The following is a 15,860-nucleotide window of genomic DNA, read 5'->3' on the forward strand; positions in this document are numbered from 1 at the left end:
GAGCCACACTCAAGGGCCAAAGAGCCACATGTGACTTTCGAACCGCAGTTTGCCGACCACGACGGAACCAGGAGATCATGGTTCTATTCCCGGTCAGGGCACATGCCCAGGTTGCTGGCTCAATCCCTAATGGGGGGTGTGCAGGAGACAGCGGATCAATGATTCTCTCTTGTCATTGATGTCCTCTCTCCCTCTCTCTCGGAAATCAATTTTTAAAAATAAAAATAATAAAATAAATTAATTAAAAAAACCCTAGCCAGTTTGACTCAGTGGATAGAGTGTCAGCCTGTGGACCAAACGGTTCGATTCTGGTCAAGGGCACATGCCTTGGTTGCAGGCTCCTCCCAAGCCCGGCCCTGGTCAGGGTGCCCGCAGGAGGCAACCAAACAATGTGTTTCGCTCACATCAATATTTCTCTCTGTCTTTCCCCATCTCTTCCATGCTCTCTAAAAAAAAAAAAAATCAATGGAAAAATATCCTCAGGTGAGGATTTAAGAAAAAGAAATAAAGATAAAATAAAAGTACCCTTAAAAAAAAAAAAAAAGACAAAATGCTTTTTATTTTATATCTTATTCACAGTGATAATAACCATAGAGGGAGAAAAAGAGCAAGATGGAATGAAACACTGATATTACAAGCCATGGGAATTTTAAAAAATATTTTTAAAATATTTTTATTTATTTCAGAGAGGAAGAGAGAGGGAAAGATAGACAGAAACATCAATGATGAGAGAGAATCAATGATCAGCTGCCTCCTGTACATCCCAAACAGGGGATCAAGCCAGAAACCCAAGCATATGCCTTGACCCAGAACTGAACTGTGACTTCCTGGTTCATAAGTCAACACTCAACCACTGAGCCATGCCAGCTAGGCTTCTTAAATATTTGTAATTAAAAAAAGCAAACTTAGGCCCTGACTCGTGTGGCTCAGTTAGTTGGATGTCACACCATGCACCAGGAGCTGACCAGTTCAATTCCTGGTCAAGGCACATGTCCAAGTTGAAAGCTCGATCCCAGAGGGAACGGGAAGTGGGAGCATCACGTGTTAGAGGCAGCTGATTGATGTTGCGCTCTTATATTGATGTTTCTCTCTTTCTCTAAAAATCAATAAACTGTTCTTTAAAAAAAAAAAAAGCAAACAGTTTAATACAAGAGTAACTCTAACACCATTTATTGTTGGTTTTCTCTCTTGATTAAAAAAAAAGGTAAAAGACTATTACACATTCACTTTCTAGACATTGTACTGCCCAGCCCATGTGGCTCCACAGTTGAGCATAGACCTATGAACCAGGAATGGGCTCAATCCCCAGTGGTAGGATGCAGGAGGCACCTGATCAATGATTCTCTATCGTTACTGATATTTCTATCCCTCTCTCCCTCTCTCCTTCTACCTTCCTCTATCAGAAATCAATAAAAACACGTTTATAAAAATAGACATCGTGCTGTCTTTACACAGCATTTCTTTTGTTTTCCTTTTTGTTGAATTTGTTGGGGTGACACTGGTTAACAAAATACACAGGTTACACAGGTTTCAGATGCACAATTCCACTATGTTGTATGTTCACTACCCTAAGTCAAGTCTCAATCCATCACAATTTTTAATTTATCCCCCCATACTCTCCTCTACCTCCCCTACCATAACCCTTGACCAGCCTCCACACACACACACACACACACACACACACACACACACACACTCCAACTCTGGCAATCACCACACAGTTGCCCATGTCTATGAGCTTTATTTTTTCTTTTTCTTTTTCTTTTTTTCTCAATCCCTTCACCCTTCCCCACCCAATCCTCCCAATTCCCACCCTGAACAGCTGTCATTCTGCTCTACAAGTCTGTCTATTTTGCTTATTAATTCAGTTTGTTCTTTAAATTCCACAGATGAGTGAAATTATATGGTATGTGTCTTTCTCTAACTGGCTGATTTCACTTAGCATAATGCTCTCTCTTGGTCTATCCACACTGTCTCAAAGGATAAGATTTCCTTCTTTTTTACAACTGAATAGTATTCCAGCATTTCTCTTCGAATTCTTACAGCTACCTTATTATGTAGATTATCTCATTACCCTCATTTCTATATATGAGAATGTCCATGCTTGAATAAGTTTTTGTTCAGGTTCTCAATCCCTGAAGGGACAAAGCTAGAATTCCCAACCAGTGATACCTGATGCACTGTCCTCTTGGCCATGATCCTAAGAACCTGGCACTTAATTGGAGAGAATGTAAAGGTAGGAGGAATAAAGCTTATCTTTGAAATACTCCATTCATGGTTTCTTCTCTGGTCTCTTCTGTGATCAAATTACCTCCCCTCCCCTTATACTACATGTACTGTCTGTATTTTCTCACACACACAAATGAGCTCCCTCAGGAAGGAAACACATGTCATTCATTCTCCACTCTCTGGCACTTATCGCTCACTGCCTGAAAGATAGGTTCTTAACAGTGCTTTGAATGAACACAGCCAAGTAATTTGCTAGGGACATACCACTGGCTCTCACAGCCTGCATTTCCATAGCCCTAAATGGGTTTTGAAAATTTAGGAAGGCATCCTGGTTGACTCAGCCATTGGGAGATGCTGCTGCTTAGAGGGTGGAATCCTAGAGGTACTTCAATGCCTGGGACGCACAGCCAAAGACAGTCTTGTGTCCCTCATAACTTTCAAAAGTCCTGCTCTATATTTCTGTTCAGAAAAAGAAAAGCAACCAAAAAAGAACATTTTTTCGTTATCTGAGGATAGAACCTAACAGGATTTTACATAAGCAGAAAATAAGTGTTACAAAGTATGTGTTAAAGAAAACTACTATTTTATTCCAAATTTAACCAAATTGAACCATTTCCAAAGAAATGATACCAATAGCATGCCCACAGCATTTACTGAGTTGGCACTGCCACCCAGGGATTTTTGCCATTTGTAGCCCTCATATCTGGGATTCTATATTAGGTGCCCATATGAGTGCTTCCCCAATGTCCCCACGCTGCAGCATCTATGTATTTATATACAGAAACACACGTTCTCCTTACAACATACTTTCCCTTTATTTCTTTTTTGATTGTAGTGAAAACATTATATGGATATTAAAAAATAACATGTCAGTTAAGATGTTATCCATGAATTTCATCTTAAGATTGTAAAAGCATCAAATACACATGAAATGGCAACAAAGACCCCTGAAATCGTGGAAATTTAGTGAAAGTACTAAAAAAGAAAAGTGCATAAATATTACTTGTTTTCTTCTCAACATGATGCAAGGCAAGCTAGGTAGATAGGTAGGTAGGTAGGTAGGTAGGTAGTTCCCCACCTTATACAGACATCACCTCCGCTTTGTGAGCAGTTTGAACTGTGTACATATGAAGGGAGGCACCTATTGATCAAGGCACTTGTGTATTCTATGCTTCAGTTCTTTTCATATCAAAAACTTAATTTAAATACTCACGAAAACTTCTAAAAACAAGCAAAACTAATTTTAAAAGTTTTAAAGCAAAAGAAAATAGCATTAAAATATTTACAGTGCAAAAAATCTTGGAAAACTTTTAAAGAAAATATAAAAAATAAAGTTGAGAAAAATATGCTTCACAATTCTTGTTTTTGTTTTGTTAATTCTCACCTGAACATATGTTTCCCATTGCTTTTAGAGTGTGAAGACTGGGGGTGGGGTGGGGTGGTGGTGGTGGTGGTGTGTACAGAGGGCGATCTATGTGCCCTTGCCTTAAAATTGAACCCATGACCCTTCTGTCCTCAGGCCAACCCTCTAACCATTTAGCAACCAGCCATGGTGCTTCCTGATTCTTAAAGGTTAATTCCTTATGGAATATTTTTTAAACACACACACATAACTGCTTAAATCCAATAAATAAATACTACATCTGAAAGTATTATAATACTAAACTATATCTTTAAGCATTTTCTACCAATTTTGCTTCATTGCCAACTTGCTCTGTATCTCTAATTTTTTTATCATTATGATTAAAATATTTTATTTTTATAACAAGCTACCAGTATAAATAAAAGATAACTAAAATTAGAAAGTACTAAACATGCCCCAGCCAGTTGGCTTAGTTGGTTGGAGCATCATCCCATACACAAAAAGGTTTCAAGTTGGGATGTGTCTAGGAGGCAACCAATCAAAGTTTCTCTCTCACCCAGATGTATTCTCTCTCTCTCTCTCTCTCTCTCTCTCTCTCGCTCTCGCTCTCGCTCTCGCTCTCGCTCTCATTCTCAACTCTCCCCCTTCCTCCCTCTCTAAAATCAATAAAAATATATCCTTGGGTGAGGATTTTTTAGGAACTATTACACACACACTTGTTGTTGTTTTATTCCCTAATCATGAAGGAGGGGAAAACATATATACAGCTTCCTCTACACTGTTCGAAAACAGTAATAGTTGTGTGTGTTTTTTTTTTAATCACATCAATTTCCTTGACAAAAATTAATACCTTAACAAAGATTCATTGTTTAAGACTCTTGGTTACCACATGGCTAACTATATACAGAACAGGAAATTCAGTGTAGTCTACTGAACATATATCAAAATTTCAGACACAGTAAACACTGCTTCTGACCAACTGCAGTGAAATTATGCTCATGTAAATGTTACTTTTTACTCACAATCACTCCTTAAACAGTCTTTGGAATTATCAGCATTCACTTCACTAAAAAGGACAGGAAAATATTATGTATACTAATATCAGTAAAGACTTTCATTTCATTTATGAGGTAATTATACTTACCTGGAGTTAACAAGACTAAACAAAACTGTAGAATTTTAAAACATGTATTCAAAAACTTAGTTCATCTTTTCTTCAGGATATGTTCAACTGAATTTCAACTATTTTTCCTTTTCCTAGTCTGTAACAGAACTGATAGTACCTTTGTTTAAAAATGTTGAAACAAGAAAACTGGGCATTAATTTTTTGAAGAAGTGCTTTATTTTACACTATGCCTTAAGCTCATCAGGAAAATAAAATCCTAATTTCAGGAAATCTGTAATTGAAAAATAAGAAATACAAGGACCCTCTCCCCCACCCCCACCCCCCCCTGCAAAAAAAAAAAAAAAAGATGCTGTGATGCTGTGTCTGGATCTGGATCTGCTGGGGGGGGGGGGGGGGAGAAAAAGAAAAAGCATGTATCCCATGAGTTACTTTTACTTAAAGTTTATTGTACATATATTCTAAAATAAAACAAATACTTTACCATTCTAATCCTTTTGTCTAATGTGAGTGGAAAGCTACTGAACAACTTCCTTCTCACTGAATAAAATGGGCTTTTAAATTCTTCTTGGGCAATAATAAATTCACAAAAAAGTATGTGTTGATTTCTCAGGTATTGTGTGTCTCTCAATTTCCTACAGAATAAAGGCATAAAATAAGAAATATAAATCATGTTTACAGTTTAAATTTCAGAAGTGAAATTAAATACCCACTTATCTTATTTGTAACTGTGGACAATATATGAAAAAATAAACAGATTTAAAAATTATCATGATATTCTAAAACGACAATGTGGGTAAAATTGTTTCAGCCAAAAGTAGAAATAATGTTCAAGCTTTCGTGTAAATCTAAGCAAAACAGAGCATTTGTATCTAAAAATTTATAAATGCTAGTCAGTGACACAATTCAAACAGGCAACATTTTGCTTTAACAGTCTAAGGTTGTGTGGGGAAAATAAACAGTTCTCACAATGGGTTTTACTAAATGGTCTCTGAAGCGCAAAGCAGCAAAACTTCAGTGCAATGATCAAGTACTAACAAGTGCCGATGCTATGTATTGTACTTGAGCCACCTGGTGGTTTATTGCCCTCACTGCACTAGGCACACAATCTTGGATTCTACATTGTTTTACTTTTGGTGACAAGACCCAAGAGACTTTGAACTTACCAAAATTTAGTAACAGTGCGGGTCACAATGCACAACTCCACTCAGAATCATTGTAAAAACTTCTCTGATGCTAAACTTGGACTTTGCTCCTGAGAGTGTACCCTAGCAGTTGTCTTTTAAACAGTGCTTGTCACCTACACTAACTAAGTGATGAATCCAAAACAAATTCAAAGTAACTGTAGACCAGTGTTTTTCAACCTTTTTTGGGCAAAGGCACACTTGTTTCATGAAAAAAATCACGAGGCACACCACCATTAGAAAATGTTAAAAAATTTAACTCTGTGCCTATATTGACTATATATAAAGTAATTCTCTTGAATAGCAATCAAATAAACACAAAGAAAGTATTTTATAATTACTTTATTATGAAATATTAAGTAAACAAAATAGTGAAAAATTATAAAATTCTTGTCTTGTCTGCACCTACGGCACACCAGGCAACATCTCGCGGCACACTAGTGTGCCGCGGAACAGCGGTTGAAAAACGCTGCTGTAGACCACAACAGACTTGCCTGTGGCTTATTTACATCTTGCCTGAGGTCTGAGCAGTTCAGAACAGAGCAAATACGTATAACTTCTAACAGGACACTGTCCTGTTGGCAATAGATGCTCGGAAATACCAGTTTAAAAACAAAAAATGTAAAAAGGTATATTCTGTTAAAAAGAGGAAACTTACAGAATATCAATCATTATGACTCTCTGTTTCACATTAAATTATGTCAACTAAAAGAATTCTCAAAGAGATTCTTAAGGTGCTCGAGTTTTTATAAAAGTAGAATATGCCTAAGGCAAATATTTATCTTAAAATATAAAAGCCTACCAGCTAGAGAACATTAGACAACAGGCATGATAATTCTAATGATGATAACAGTGAGGATTATATAAAATTTGAGTTTAAATGGATATTTGCCCAAAAGTCAGGGAAAATTTAAGCCTTTTAACTAGTAAAAGGGTCAGGGAGGTGAATGTGTCCAGCAGCAGTCCAACACCCTTCCTAAGAGAAGCAACTTCCTCCCTCTATGTTATCCCTTCAATGAAGAGCCAATAAAACTCAGCATGAAAGGAAAGCTATTAACAAACTTACATATGCATTATAACCACTATTCCCCATTAATGATTTTATTGGGAGGTGTACTAGGCATGGCTTCAGAGGCTCCTCATCTTCACTCCAAGTGCTCTATGTTGCTGACTCATCCCAGTGATTCAAGGCAGCACAATTTGCCTGTGGAAACACTGAATGAATAGAAGTCTCAAAGGATGGCTGTATTCCTTTTCTAGCTGAGGTTCTTAGTGGAGGCTAGGCTGCTATTAAAAGACTAGTTTCCTGAGGAAAGTAGATAGTTTTGGGAAAAGACCATTTGGCTGAAAGGTAGAGGCTCTATTGCCAGCTGTTTCTCCAACTCCCTGTGTGGTCTTGAGCTAAGTTGCTAAACCTGACCACGTCAATGGCCAGGTCTATAAAAATGACTACATTTCCCGTAAAAAGGCCTGCCTGGTTCTGCACCATTTGCCTTCATAGGGGAACACAGCAGCTTGAGACGCTCTGGCTTTGCTGTGAACACATCAAAAGGTGAGACATGGGCTCAAGACCATGTCATGGAACATTTCTTCAGTACAAATAAAAGTGTCCCATTTCCTTGAAGTGCTCTAACAAAGGACAATATGACTTTAGTTTTCAAGATTTCCTAATTCTATCCCTAGCTGGTTTGGTTCAGTGGATAGAACATTGGCCTCTGGACTGAGAGGTCCCAGGTTCAATTACAGTGTAGGGTACATGCCCAGGTTTTTGCCTCAATCCCCAGTAGGGGGTGTACAGGAGGCAGCTGATCAATGATTCTCAACATTGATGTTTCTCTCTCTCCTTCTCCCTTTCTCTCTGAAATCAATACAAAAATATACCTGAATATTAAAAAAAACACACACAATACTTCCTAATTCTAGGTGCTACCAGGCAATAATCGGTACTGTGAAAGAAGCAATGGCACTGCTTTTTCCTCTTTAATGCTATTTTTAATTAGATATAATTGACAAATAAGTTATATTAGTTTTAGGTGTACAATGGGAGTCAAAAGATGCAAACTTCTAGTTATAAATAAATAAATCATGGGGATGTACAGCATAGTACTGTGGTTGACAATACTGTATTACATATTTGCAAGTTGCTAAGCCAATAGATCTTAAAAGTTCTCAACACAAGGGAAAAAAAAATGTTGTGCCTATTTGCAGCGACAGATGTTAACTAGACTTACTGTGGTGATCATTTCACAATATATACCAATATCAGCATTGTTTTTCTATGACAAAGTAGGGAAAAAATACTTTGCATAGAAGTTATCTTTCTCTTAGTCTCTTCTCAATCTGCAAGGCTAAAAGTAGATAAAAGTTTCAATTGTTCAATAATTTCTTCAAGAAGTTATTAAGAAATTACAAGGGTATTAGTGAGAGGAAGTGAGCTTTAGAGTCAGAGGGCCTGGGCTCCAATCATAGCTCTGACATTTACCATCAGAAAGAACCTTCCTGTGTCCATCAGGAAATATTGCACATGACCCCACATGCTCATCACCCATATAGCCCTGCTATAAACTAACGTACTTTACTTCTGCTTCAATTATTCAATTTTCAATCTGTTTATTTTTCCTTTCTACAATATAAAAGCATGATAGGACTCTTCAATGACTAGTAGGTCCAAGGTTATATCAACTTTTAATCCTGCCCCAAAGATCACTGAATTAGAAATATGAGAAATGAGGGAACTGCCCTGGCCGGGTGGCTCAGTTCATTGGACCATAGTCCCATATATCAAAAGATTGTGGGTTTGATTCCTGATCAGGGCACATACCTAGGTTGCAGGTTCCATACCTGGTCAGGATGCCTATTGCAGGCAACCGATCAATGTCTCTCTCTCTCTCTCTCTCTCTCTCTCTCTCTCTCTCTCTCTCTCTCTCTCTCTCTCTCCCTCCCTCCCTCCCCCTCTCCCTTCCTCCCCCCCCCCCTCTCAAAAACCAATACAAATATATCCTCAGGTGAGGATTAAAAAAGAAAATGAGGGAATTAAGCAATAAAGAAAAGTAGAGTCAAAACCGGTTTTGCTCAGTGGATAGAGTGTTGGTCTGCAGACTGAAAGGTCCCAAGTTTGATTCTGGTCAAGGGCATGTACATTGGTTGTGGGCATATCCCCGGGGGGGAGGGGGGGGGGTGTGCAGAAGGCAGCTGGTCGATGTTTCTCTCTCATCAACGTTTCTAGCTCTCTATCCCTCTTCCTTCCTCTCTGTAAAAAAAATCAATAAAATATATTTTTAAAATAAATAAAAATAAATAAAGTACAGCTTCGGGTAAGAACTAAGTAAGGAACATTTTATTTTACTTATATAATGTATTTTACAGAATCAGAAAATTATGATTGACTGTGTAAAACTGGAAAATATTACTATTATAACTTCTATCAATATATCACAATAGACTTCCCATCAATTTCATGAAAAACTAAGTATTAAAAAATAAACAAAGTAAGTATTGTACACATCTTGTTGTCTAGAATACAAAGAGCAAAGGACATGGATCCCATAACAGAAAAATTATTAATGGTCTATAAGTTGCCTTTAGTCTGTTTATGACAATTCTCAGTTAAAATGGGAAGAAACAGAAAAAGCCATTTATGGAGTCTATAATTCAGGTAGACATTTTCCATTACTGCCCTAAAGAGAGAAAATATATTCTTATTCACAAAGTTGAATCCCTAATTTCTAACAACCTATTCATGTCAAATTCAATTTCAATTTTTTAAATATTCAAAACTGCAATTTGAAAAGGAAATTTCCTATATCATATAAAAAAACTTTATAAAATGGAATACTGTTCATTTTTTATTGATCATATTGCATAAATAATCAGTCTGATATATTTGTGTTTTTAACTTTCCTGTCCACAATAGATGGTGTTGTTTATTTAATAACTGAGATTTTCCTAAAACCAATTTAATGAAAAAATTCTAGTTTTATGGATGGCAACAAAAATTAGTATTAAAGTAAAATATCACCATTAGACTTTAACAGGAACCCAAAATAAATTAACTCCCTGGTAAAACAATGTTAAGTCAATTAGAGAGCTTCATAAAATGTAAATTATGGAAGATGTCACTCCAATGGTTTCCCATGTCAACTGGAATATTGTTAACTTGATATTATGTTCTACAAAATTCAACATAATCCATCTCCTGCTTACTTTTTGCCTTCATAGGGCTCTCTTCTCTCCCTTCTGCCTTCTAACCTCACCCTAACACCTCCTCCAAGGCACTGGCTCCTTCTTTCCATTTTCAGTTTTATACCTTCTCAAAAGGCCATCTTACCAACAATCTAAGCAATATCCCAACACCAAGCCCAATTTATTCTTTATTCCTAAAATCGTATTCATGGTATTTATCATATGTTGAAATTTTCTTCAGTTATTTCAGTCTTTCATTCAAATATAAAAATCCTTCACAGTAGGACTATAATCTGCCTGTTCACTACTTTTCAGCAGTACCTAGAAATAATACCAAGCACAGAGTACATATAGCAAGCATGAGCTGTAAAGTCTGAGAATTAAAGGCTTTCCAAAAGATAAACGGCAAAGAAAAAAATCAGAAAGTATATATAGTAAATGCTATTTTACCCCATAGCAGATTAGAAATCCTTATATAATAAAGATGTAATATGCAAATGGTCATTAAACCTTGGAGTGTAATGATGGAATGCTTAATGACAGGACCACAGATCAACAGGAGGGTGGGGCAGTGAGCTACAATCAGGTGGCAGAGAACTATAGGAGGGGCAGGGCAGCAACCTATGGGCGGGGGCTGAGGGGAGGAAACTACAGGAGGGCGGGGCAGCAGGTGGAGAGCTACTGGAGGGTTGCAGCAGACTACTAGCAAGCTACTGGCACACAGATTTATGCACAGGACTACTAGTATTATATAATTATATTACACATATTAATGCTGTCATTTGTACCTTACTCTAGGTACAAATAACTCTAGAATACATTCATTCATTTATTATATTAAACAAATATTTATTGCACACCTTCTATGTGCCAGACAGCATTCTAGGGTTTCCAGCAAGAAGTATAATCCAAGTCCCTAAATTTGGAAAGTTTACACTCGAAACAAGGGAAATAGAATCAATAAATACATGTCAGATTATAAAAAGTACTATAAAGAAAAATAAAGCAGCCTAAACCGATTTGGCTCAGTAGATAGAGCGTCGACCTGTGGACTGAGGGGTCCTGGGTTCAATTTCGGTCAAGGACATGTACTTTGGTTGCAGGCACGTCCCCAGTGGGGGGTGTGCAGGAGGCAGCTGATCGATGTTCCTCTCTCATCAATGTTTCTAATTCTCTATCCCTCTCCCTTCCTCTCTTTAAGAAATCAATAAAATATATTTTTAAAAAATAAAATAAAAAAATAAAGCAGGAAAAGGGAGTATATAGGAGGACATTGTTATTTAAAATAGAATTTAGAAACAGCCTCATGAGAAGATAGCAACTTATCAGACGTGAAGGAAGAGAGAGAGCAAGCCATGTGAGTATCTGAGCTAGAAAGATCCAAGCACTTGGGACAGCAAATGCAAAGGCCCCAAACTGGAGTGTGGTCATGTATCTATCCATAGAATAACAAGGAGGCCAGTGTGACTGAGGGGAGCAGGGGGCGAGTGGTAGAAAATAAGGTCAAAGAGGCAGGAACTATTTCCTGAAAAGCTTTAGCATGCCATAGCAGGCCTTTGGCTTTTTCTGAGTGAGATGAGAAACCATTGGAGGATTTGGGGAAGGGGATGATATGATCCGCCTTACAATTCATAGAAAACATCACTGAGATCAAGGGTGAGAGCAGGAAAACTAGTTAGGAATCACTGCAGTAGAAGTGAGGATCTTTGCTATGGATTAAGTGCTTGCAATACATAGTACTTACTTTAATGACTTAGAAACCTTTGTTTTTTACAAAGCTATTTTATAAATAAGATTTCTAGGCCATTAGTGTGCTATTAAACTAAAAAAAATTATATATACAATGCAAATCTAATCATAAGAAAAACTGAGTGGCTAATTAATATCAAAGAAAGTAGACTTCAAAACAAGGAATATTGCCTTGGCTAGTATAACTCAGTTGGTTGGGCATCATCCAGTGCACTGAAAGGTTGCAAGTTGCCAAAACCAGTTTGGCTCAGTGGATAGAGCGTCGGCCTGTGGACTGAAATGTCCCAGGTTTGATTCCAGTCAAGAGCATGTACCTTGGTTGTGGGCACATCTCCAGTGTACAAGAGGCAGCTGATCGATGTTTCTCTCTCATCGATGTTTCTAACTCTCTATCCCTCTCTCTTCCTCTCTGTAAAAAATCAATAAAATATATTATTTAAAAAAAAGAAATGTTGCAAGTTCAATCCCTAATAGGAGCTGTGTTTAGGAAGCAGCAGATCAATGTAATCTAACATGGATGTATTTTTCCCTTTTTTCTTCTCTCTAAAAATTAGTAAACATATATTTTTAATTTAATTTATATGTTGTCAATATTTTTCTTTTAAAAGGGGGAGGGATATTATCAGGGATAAATAGAGACATTTTAAAATGATAAGCAGGTGATTTCATCAAAATAATAAAAGCATAATACGCAAATCGACTGAATGGCCAAAGGACCACGCTATGACATCCCCTGGTGCCAAGCCAGCCAAGACAGGTGCAATGTGATTGGTCGGGGCCCCCAACATCACCCCATGATCACCCCGCAGAGGGAGGCCCAGGACACCAACAGGCAGGCTGTGGTGGGTGGGCAGGGCCTTCCTCTGTGGGTGCAATCCATCATGGAGCCCCAGCCAGGTTGGCAGGTCCTACCTCTTTAGAGCGATCAATCATGGGACTCCCAAACTGTGAGAAGGCACAGGCAGGGCTGAGGGACCCTTCCCTCTCTCCCTCCTCTCCCTCCCCCCCACAACCCGCAAGTGCAAATGGACACACAACAACCCAAAATCTCTGGCACACAAATAAAGCAGTCCTGAAAGGGAAGCTCAGAGCACTAAAGGCATATCTAGGGGGGAAACACACACACACACACACAAGAAAAATTAATATTAAACTATTTAACTCTACAACTTAAGAATTAGAAAGAAAACAGAGTAAGTATTATAGAAGGAAAAAAATAAAGATCAGAGCAAAAATAAATGACATAGAGAATAAAAAAACAATACAAAAGATCAATGAAACCATGAGCTGGTTATTTGAAAAGATAAACAAGATTGATAAACCATTAACCAGACTCATCAAGAAATAAACAGAGAGCACTCAAATAAATAAAATCATAAATGAAAACAATGAGGTAACAACTAAAATTACAGAAATACTGATAGATCCTCCCTTCCTCCAGTTGATGGACAGACATAAACCCCACCTGTGGCCAGACATTCCTGAGCTCTGAACCACCAATCAGCACCTGCCAAATACCCTAAGCCCCAGATTCCTAATTCCCTAGGTCCCTAATCACCAATCAGCATGTGCTGAGTGCCCGTCCCCTATCCTTAAAGGTGCTTGTATCCCGCTCCTTGCTCTCTCTGCTCCTCTCTCTGGAAGCAGCCGGCAGGGTTACCCTTCACTCCAATAAAGCCTGTGTCCTGCCATCCCAGTCTCCAGCCCTTCTCTATTTAATCTATCATATACAAAAGATTGTAAGAATATACTATGAACTATATGCCAGCAGGCTGGACAATGTGGATGAAATGGACAAATTTCTATAAAAATAAAATCTCCTAAAAGTGAATCAGGAAGAATCAGAAAACCTGAATAGGCCAATAACAACAGAAGAAATACAAAAAGAAAAAAGAAAAAGAAAAAGCACTGGTCTGAATGGCTTCACAAGGAAGTTTTGTTTTGCTTTGTTTTTGTTTGTTTTTTTGTTTTTTTAATATATATTTTGTTGATTTTTACAGAAAGGAAGGGGGAGGGATAGAGAGTTAGAAACATGGATGAGAGAGAAACATTGATCAGCTGCCTCCTGCACACCTCCTATTGGGGATGTGCCTGCAACCAAATTACATGCCCTTGACCAGAATCGAACCTGGGACCATTGGGTCCGCAGGCCAACACTCTTTTTACCAAACCGAACCAGTTAGGGCTTCACAAGGAAGTTTTACCAAATATTCAAATAAGAACTAACTCCTATAATCTTTAAACTATTCCAAAAAATCCAAGAGGAAGGAACACTTCCAAGCTCTTTTTATGAGGCCAGCATTATCCTAATTCCTATACCAGATAAAGACACTACAAAGAAAGCAAACGACAGGTCAATATCTATGATGAACACAGATGCTAAAAACCTTAACAAAATATTAGCAAATCAGATACACCAATATATATAAAAGATCATAGACCATAATCAGTGGGATTTATTCCATGATGCAAGGCTGGTACAATATTCACAATTCAATAATCATGATAAATCACATAAACAAATTGAAAGACAAAAATCACATGATTATATCAATGGATGCAGAAAAAGCATTTGACAAAATCCAATACCCATTTTTTATAAAAACTCTCAGCAAAGTGGGAATAGAGGAAACATATCCCAACATAATAAAGGCCATATATGTCAAACCTACAGCCAACATCATACTCAATGGGCAAAAACTAAAACCATTTACCCTAAGAACAGAAATAAGGCAGGGATGTCCACTTCCATCACTCTCATTCAACATAGTACTGAAATCCTAGCCACAGCAACCAGACAAGAAGAAGAAATAAAAGGCATCCAAATTGGAAAGGAGGAAGTAAAACTTTCAATATTCACAGGTGACCTTAGGCATATGGGCATTTCTTTAAATATTGTCAGCTGAATCCAAGGCAACAGGCAAACCCAAGTCTTGGATACACATTTACCAAAAAGGCAGATGTGTTATCAGCACTGACTCTTACCTTTGCCCACGTGTCTGGGAGAATGTTTTGATTTGTAAATTCAGTCAAGTACCAGGAATGCTCAGGCCTACTCAAGAATGCAAATAGCCAAAACCAGTTTGGCTCAGTGGTAGAGCATTAGTCTGTGGACTGCACATCCCCAGTAGGGGGTATGCAAGAGGCATCTGGTCCATGATGTTTCTCTCTTATTGACATTTCTAGCTCTCTACCATGTTTCCCAAAAATAAGACATCCTCTGAAAATAAGACCTACTTACAGGTTTCCTTCTGAGTGAAATATAAGGCATCCCCAAAAAATAAGCACCCTCCCCCCCCCCCAGGCTAAACATGAGAGATTTGGTCCACTGATTCTGATAGAAATGGAGTCACAAGAAATTCACCAGGAAATTCAGGAATTGGATTGTTATGATGATGTTCCAGAAGATGATGACATGATTGTCATTGAATAAATGAGTAAATTCTTGATACTGTAGGATTCACAGTTTGTCTGGTTTGTGTTGACAACTACCGTACTACCATACTGTATACAGGTAATAAAATTCCTTTATTTTCATTTAACAATAAATGTGTACTGTATTCTTCTTCATGGAAAAATAAGACATCCCCTGAAAATAAGACCTAGCGCATCTTTGGGAGCAAAAATTAATATAAGACACTGTCTTATTTTCGGGGAAACAGGGTATCTCTCTCCCTTCCTCTCTGTGAAAAATCAATAAAAATAAAAAAAATAAAAAGAATGCAAATAATCTCCTTTTGTCTTGACCTTTTGGTGAAACTTCCTGGTATTTGGGATATAAAATAAACTGGCTGAATTGGCTCTGGGTCATTATCTCTCCAGCAGAAGAAGGCAGTGGGCCCATCGGTTCCCAGCTTTTTCCTTCTATTTTGTGTTTTGTCTCTGTCTTTCTTTTATTTCTCAATCCTCAGCCGCCCCTACTCAGGAACTGGACCCACTCTCTAGCCATGCTGGATGAGGAAAGAGAGAAATACCTACAGGTGACATGATACTGTATATAGCAACCCCTAAAGAATCCACCAGAAAAAAA

General features: G+C 37.8%; 1 protein-coding gene across 1 annotated transcript in view; it reads right to left on the reverse strand.

The window, feature by feature from the left end:
* The window catches only part of GMDS (GDP-mannose 4,6-dehydratase), a 609,262-nt gene that overhangs the window by 539,188 nt on the left and 54,214 nt on the right, over positions 1–15,860 (reverse strand). The window lies entirely within an intron of this gene.

Source organism: Pipistrellus hanaki (assembly GCF_964339955.1).
Source record: "Pipistrellus hanaki genome assembly, chromosome: 2".
NCBI classification, from domain to species: Eukaryota; Metazoa; Chordata; class Mammalia; order Chiroptera; family Vespertilionidae; genus Pipistrellus; species Pipistrellus hanaki.